Source organism: Aplysia californica, unplaced genomic scaffold, assembly GCF_000002075.1.
Source record: "Aplysia californica isolate F4 #8 unplaced genomic scaffold, AplCal3.0 scaffold00414, whole genome shotgun sequence".
In the NCBI taxonomy this organism is placed as follows: domain Eukaryota; kingdom Metazoa; phylum Mollusca; class Gastropoda; order Aplysiida; family Aplysiidae; genus Aplysia; species Aplysia californica.
Genome location: NW_004797684.1, coordinates 681,646 through 689,152, shown reverse-complemented (window position 1 = coordinate 689,152; position 7,507 = coordinate 681,646). Strand labels below are relative to the sequence as shown.

General features: G+C 38.8%; 1 long non-coding RNA gene across 1 annotated transcript; it reads left to right on the top strand.

The window, feature by feature from the left end:
• Positions 1-1,050: 1,050 nt before the first annotated feature.
• Positions 1,051-3,465, top strand: LOC106012556. The gene is made up of 2 exons (XR_001185082.2): positions 1,051-1,202; positions 3,187-3,465. It is a non-coding gene; the product is annotated as an uncharacterized LOC106012556 (long non-coding RNA).
• Positions 3,466-7,507: the final 4,042 nt, after the last annotated feature.

Below are 7,507 nucleotides of genomic sequence, written 5' to 3'. Positions count from 1 at the left end.
TGTGTGTGTGTGTGTGTGTGTGTGTGTGTGTGTGTGTGGCTGGGGGGGGTAGTGGTCAGTCTCTGTCCTAGTTTATGTAATTTCCATAACTAGATTCCGTGACAACTTTCTCACAGTACAGAGACATCTATACCTTCAAGTTTAACAACGCTGACACCTGGCTGTTCTGGTCTCACTCACCGTCTACGAAAAGCACGTCTCCGTCAAGGCACCAGGAGGCCAAGCGTCCGCCAATGAACAAATGACTGGTGTTTTTGTCGGGGACGGGCAATTCAGTCGGTTCGTTTCTGGCCTGCGTGAGCAGGTCAAAAGTTACGGAACACAAGACTGGACTATCAAACCATCAAAGAATCCCCTCCCCCTTCAAAAAAAGAAAAAGAAATAAATGAATTTCTAAAAAACATAGAATCAAATTTAAAAGTAAAATTGGTAATACGTATTTAAAGTTTTGATGAACGTATTGACTTTGCCAATTTAGAGGCGCTGACTATGAATATGACATTTACCATTTTCACTCGAACTTTAAATGAGGGTTTTTCAGCTCTAGCTGGGCTTTTGCTGATGAGTCACTGGGCGACTCGTCTTTTGTTGGCAGAAATCGTGCAGTTTTGGTTGACAATTCCAAACAAAATTTTCTTTAATCGCTAAGGCAAAAACCAGTTCTCTATTTCAACTAACCGTTTCCAGATAGACGGAAAATTTTGCTTGGTTTGTTTCTGGTTTTGTGGACAACGGGCTCAACATAATTTTGGCCTCGTTAAGGAAAAATAAAAATATGCCTTGGTCTACGTATTGTACATAGAAAATGAAACCACAATGGTCTGTGGAATCTTACTAAACACCAGTTCAAAACCTTTTCACTCATACAACGGGCAAAAGTGGAAAGGTCACGCCAAATTCGTTTACTACTTGTGAATGAAATAAACCTTCGCTACAACTCCCAAACTGTTATGGAAAAAAGTCACACTTCCATGTCGTCAGAAACACCCATTCTCTATCTTGTGACAGAGACCTACAAACACAATTTTCCCCCAGTTCAAAGACAGAACAACTCATGAAAATCTTCCTAGCACTTACATGTTGAGACAGTTTGACCACGCCCACTCCCGAGCTCCAGTCAGATAAAAAGAAGGACAATTTCTGCAGACGACACCACAGCTCCTAGTAGCCAGATATTTGCTGATCAAGTCGGAACCTTTCAGGTGAGATCTGTTTGTCTGCTTTCAAAACCACAAAGTAGTTGAAGTTAAAAAAGACTCTAGAAATTCAATATTCACAACTTCAGTAATTTCTTCGTTTGTTTGCTTAATAAACGTTCTTTTTTGTTTCTTTGGAGAAGAAAATTACTCTCGCTAGTATTAACAAATTTGATAGAAAAAATCCTCTACTATTTGTAAGTTTGCAAGAAAAAGCAATCCGTCCTTCTACAAGCTATATCTACAAGCTTGAAAGAAGAAGTTCACACTAGAAAAGAAATTTCTTTCTCTTTGCTCTCATTTGAAGGCGTTTGAAGGAAGAATATACATCTCTCTCTCTCTCTCTCTCTCTCTCTCTCTCTCTCTCTCTCTCTCTCTCTCTCTCTCTCTCTCTCTCTCTCTCTCAGTGAAATAGGCAAGATTGAAGTAACAAGAAATTTCTCTCTTTACTACATCTAAGTTTAACGGATGAAGAAACTCTTCAGTTATTTATACATTTGGTACGAGAAGAAGTCGCTATTTCATGCCTTTGTCCACATCGTCAGAATGATCTATTTGAGTCTAGAAAAGAAACAAACAGGAAAAGTGTAACAACAACTTGGAGTGAGATTTGACAAGAAGATAAAACTTCATGATGTTCATTGGCTGGCCGGACTAAGAACCACATTGTTATGAAAGGATGACATGTTTATGAATCCATACCAGCTATGAAAATATACCATGGGTCGTATTCTTTTTTCTGTATCAACGTCACTTGTAGGCCAAACTTATGGCTGGGAGAGTGGCAGTCTAACCATTATATATAAGACGATGATACCAGAAAGGAAGTATCAAACTGGCAATAATACAGTACTGTAACCAAATAATGCTGGTGTGCGGCAGTCTAACCATTAGATATGAGACGATGATACCAGAAAGGAAGTATCAAACTGTCAATGGTACAGTACTGTAACCAAATAATGCTGGTATAGTACACGTCCTATTTTTTTACCATTTGAGTCCAGAAAGTGGCTTAAATATGGGCACAGATTTTTCAAAAATGGACTATGATGTGTATTTATGTACAAAAATACCAGAATATGTCCTGAATGTGTCCGAGTCTTGCATTGACTGTTTGCGGTGTGAACAAGTCGTTCTGACAAATTATGACGGTTTCTTTAATGGATAATTGTCCAGTGCAGTCACACAGACATTTGTGAAGTGGCGTGGTGGAATCAGGCGCTCGTCAATTTTTGGGCATGTAGAATTATTGGTATTGCCTTAAGGCTTGTTCATTTGCCTTGCCTTAGACGAAAGAATTACCCATTTATCTTAAGCACATGTTCAGATATTTGCGATTGAATAAGGTGGGGATCGCCAGGTTTCAGGGGTAAAATTAGTAATGAAATGGCCGCCAAGGTTTGGTTATTTACAAAGCCTCAGAGTCCATGGAAACAGACAATTTACAATTTTTTTGGGCCTTTAATTAACTTTTTTTCAATATAATTCACACTGAAGTGGGTTCTTAAATAGACATAAAAGGTGTTAAGCTGAAAAACAAAATTTCGATGATAATCGCCAAACCAGCCAGTTTCTTTACTTTCATTATTTTGACAAGCGCCTGATTTCACCACGCTGCCTCACATTTGTCACTTTATCCTTAACTAGAAAAGGAAACATTCCAATACCTAAGAACAACACCAAGGTCAAGTCACATTCAGATGACTTTTTATGAGCAAAAACCTCATTTCAGGATTAGAGAGTTTTTTAATACTTTTTTTGGGGGGGGGGAGGGGGACTTGGCTTTGTTGAAACATGAAGGCTTTGCATCTTTAAAAAAGAACAACTGGGTGAAGGAACAGAATAGCGCTTCGTCAGTGCCATGAAAGAATAGCCCCGTGTCGCCACTTTCGAATGGAATGCAGAACAGTGTATTTAGGAAAACGTGACTTAACCTTGTTGTTTTTTCTCAGGTCTTCACTTATTGTATTGGGTCTGTGTTCTTTTCCAGTGTTCAATTCAACCCCTATCAAGATGAACAACGCCATCTTTGTCGTTCTCGCCGTCCTGGCTCTGATCGCCGCTGCCAGTGCTACGTCATTCTCCAGCTGTCTCAGCACATTCAGCAACTGGTACAACGATTGTAAAAGAAGCTTGGGCCAACAGAAGTGTGACTTGACCATGAGTGGATTTGCTCCAGCTTGCTATTACAGCTAAGTTCTTCATGCTTCAGGTTTCCTGAACACGTTACAGGCAGTAGACTTCAGAATAAAATATGGCACAAGATCTCTTGGTTTGCGTTGTTCGACTTTTTGGTTTGTTTATTTGTTTGTTTGTTTGTTGTTGTTGTTGTTGTTGTTGTTGTTGTTGTTGTTGTTGTTGTTGTTGTTGTTGTTGTTGTTGTTGTTGTTGTGTTGCTTTACAGTGCTATTTTCACAGACAAATTCCACAATCGCGATTATGACGTTGGTTCACAACACTGGAAACCACGGGCTGCTTCGTTTCATCACAGACCTTTACTAGATACATGAACGTTATATAGAGAAACAAGGGATTTTACATTTTAGCATTTTGAGTTTTTAATAATGAAATTCTAGACAGCCAACATTTTTTCAGAGTAAAGCTTATTTTTCAAGCCTCATATTAGTGGCGTTGGTAACCTAATGGTGAGGCTTCCAGACTCGTAATCATGAGATTGTGGGCTCGTGGGTTCGAAGCTTAGCTCAGTCCGACGTTGTGTCCTTTGGAAAGGCACTTTACACGAATTTCCCGTTTGGCTCGGTCCTTTCTGAGATGGAAGTTAAACTCGGAGGCCTCGCGTCTTAAATAACCTAATAGTGTTGATAGAGGCGTTAAACCTATACCATTTCCCATTTTCCCAAATCCTTTTATTTGGCAACTTATCGGCCTTTAGCCATGGACACTTTGTTGGGCAAGGAGAGGTGCATAAGCATTTTCCAAACCACGTCACAACTCAAATTAGTTTTTAAAAACCTGACATTTCTGGTTTTACTATTAGGCCGTCACAAGTTTCATTTCAAGCCATATCTATCACTTTGAAAATGCACAAATAACCATTCTGAAGGACATTAAAATTACCAACATGTGAAACGCTACATAAAGATTGTTACACTCTCAGTGTTTGATAAGGTCTAATTACGAGTATGTTTGTGTACTGTATATTATCTAGTTGTAACAACGAATATTTGTACATCTAGTTACTGTACATAACTAGTTGTAACAACGAACATAATATGCTTGTACATACAGTTACTGTACTTATCTAGTTATAACAAAGAGCATAATAATATGCTTATACTTCCAGTTACTGTACAAATCTAGTTGTAATAGCGAACATAATAAAACGTGAACGAACCATTCATGATCCTTCTGGAGGATTTTGAAACATTACCATCATAATAGACAATTCCTTCAGATTGTGTCTACTGAGCAGCAACAACTGTGATTGTGTTGTATAAGATACATGTTCATTTTGTGGGTGCGCGCGCGCGCGCGCGCGCGTGTGTGTGTGTGTGTGTGTGTGTGTGTGTGTATGTGTGTGTGTATGTGTATGTGTGTGTGTGTGTGTGTGTGTGTGTGTGTGTGTGTGTGTGTGTGTGTGTAGACTTAGATGACAAAGAAATAAGGATGTTGGAAAATAATAATAATAGATAGCATTTGTATAGCACAAATCCACACTCAGCAGCAAGCTCTATGCGCTTCAGAATCCATACTGTTACCACAGCAGACCTTGATAACATTCTGAAACAACCCCAACTTCATGGGAAGCATACCGTGCAAGCAGCCATTTATAGCCGCTAAAACACTAACAAACTGAGAAGATTTTTCGCTGTCTATAGCCGGGTATCCATTCCCACCTGGGTGAAGTGAGGAAAATTCGTGTAAAGTGCATTTCCCAAGGACACAACGTCGGGCCGCCATCTCGAACACCCGACCTCGCAACCTCATGATTACGAGTCCGGTAGCCTAACCATAAAACTATTAAAAATGTGTTAGTTGTCAAAACTGGATATACACAAAAGTAAATAGATCGTTTCATCTCTGATAGTGTAGTGACCGAAATAATAAGCCACTAAATAGTTGGAGGTGACCAAATAATAGTCTTTTTCTAGCTTCTCGGATCACCACTTCGCTTGAGTAGAGCTTAGTAAATACACGTTTGCTTGTAACATTACATGACCCTGGCTGTAAAACAAAATGTCTGGTTGCTAGTTACAATTACAAGTATACATAAATAAATATATTATGTGCGACACTGAGAGAGTAACGACCGACGTGATATTTTTTACTAAGAACATTTGGATGACCAAAAAATAATGCAGTTTCTTAAGATCAAAACTAGGCTTGACTAACGAGAATCTAATCAGAACAAATCTGCTTGTAAAATTGAAGACTATATATATATATATATATATATATATATATATATATATATATATATATATATATATATATATATATATATATTGTATTTCATTGCATAAGAACACCCCAAAGCCTTATTTTTTTCAACATACTTAGTATGTTAGTCGGTGGCCTAGTGGTTAGGCTATCGGACTCGTAACCGTAAGGTCGTGGGTTCGAATCCCGACAAGGGCCCGACGTTGTGTCCTTGGGAAAGGCACTTTACACGAATTTTCCTCACTTCACCCAGGTGGGAATGGGTACCCAGCTATAGACAGCGAAAGATCTTGTCAGTTTGTTAGTGTTTGAGCGCTTAATCGGCTGCTTGCACTGTATGCTTCCCGGGAAGCTGAGAATGTTTCGGAGTGTTCTATGGTCTGCTGGGGTAATAATATAGTGTAAAGCGCATAGAGCCTGCTGCTGAGCGGGGATATGCGCTATACAAATGCTATCTATTATTATTATTATTATTATTATTATGTTAGTCACCACCATTTCCTCATAATTTCAATATTTTATTTTTCTACATTGTTCTGTTTTCTTAAAACACGATTTTTCTGTATATTTTTACAAATTACTCCACCAATTTTCGTGAAATCTTCATGAAATGTTCACGGAATGAAGAGAAGATGTAACACTAAAATATTGTTTTTGTTGAAATTCCAATATGTTATTATGTAATAGATTTTTATTGGTGGTGTCTGGAGTGTGGATTTTCACGGATTTTAACATTTGACCCAGTGATAATCGAAACAGCCTTCATGTGCAGCCCCACCCCCTCCTTAAATAGTCAAAATCCATTCGCAATTTAAGAAAAGAAATTAATGTTATTAATAGTTAATTCATTTTCAGACTTGGGATAATAATTAATCTATGAATTATAGTTACAACAGTTTCCTAAAGTAAGTACAATAATAAAATTAGAGCGGGAAAATTGGTGGAGACTAGAGTAGATCTGTTTAAGTATAGTTATAAATAAATACGTTTAAAGTCCAGCACGATAATAAAGAAGCAAATTTTAAAAAGTGTTTGTACATTAGTGGAATGAATCCAGGATCGTACATGGTATCTGGGCTGTGTGTGTATGTGTGTGAGTGTGTGTGTGTGTGTGTGTGTGTGCGTGTGTGTGTGTGTGTGTGTGTGTGTGTGTGTGTGTGTGTGTGTGTGTGTGTATGTGTGTGTGTGTGTGTATGAGTGTGTGTATGGGTGTCTGTGTGTATGTGTGTGTGCATGTATATTTGTGAGTGCGTGTGTGTATGTGTGTGTGTGTGCGCGGGTGTGTATGTATGTGTGTATACATCGGATGTGAGTGTGTGTGCGTGTGTATGTGTGAGTATGTAAGTATGTGGGTGTGTGTGCATGTGTGTGCCTGCATGTGTGTGTTAGTGTGTGTATGTATATGTGTGTGTGTGTGACAGACAGACACCTACCCCCCCAAGGCTGTGCTACTGACTGAAGTTGTATTTAAGCCATTCCCAAATGGAGGATATTAACCTGTTCTTATGCTCAGTAGAATTGTAAATGGGCTTATTATTAATGCCATGCTTATACTGTGTCAAAAAAAACATAGAGGGAACTTCTGCATTTTCTTTCCTCATCCTTACTATCGTCATTTTTCCTCTTCTTCTTACTTTTGTATGTTTATCACTCTCTTTTCAACTGCTATATGCGGGGTGCCTTGACAGTCGGAGAAGACTTTGTGCTGTTGAGGTTAGAGAGATGAGCAAAGTAAGCCTGATTCCCAGTGTGAACTTCTCTACTGACATCCACTGTAAGAATTTATGACTGTGTGATGTCATCAATGTGTACTACGGTGTCCGGGTAGGTTGTGTGGTATTGTCTTAACTCAAGGATGTACTGGAGAGGGATGGAGAGAGAGAGAGAGAGAGAGAGAAAGAGAGAGAGAG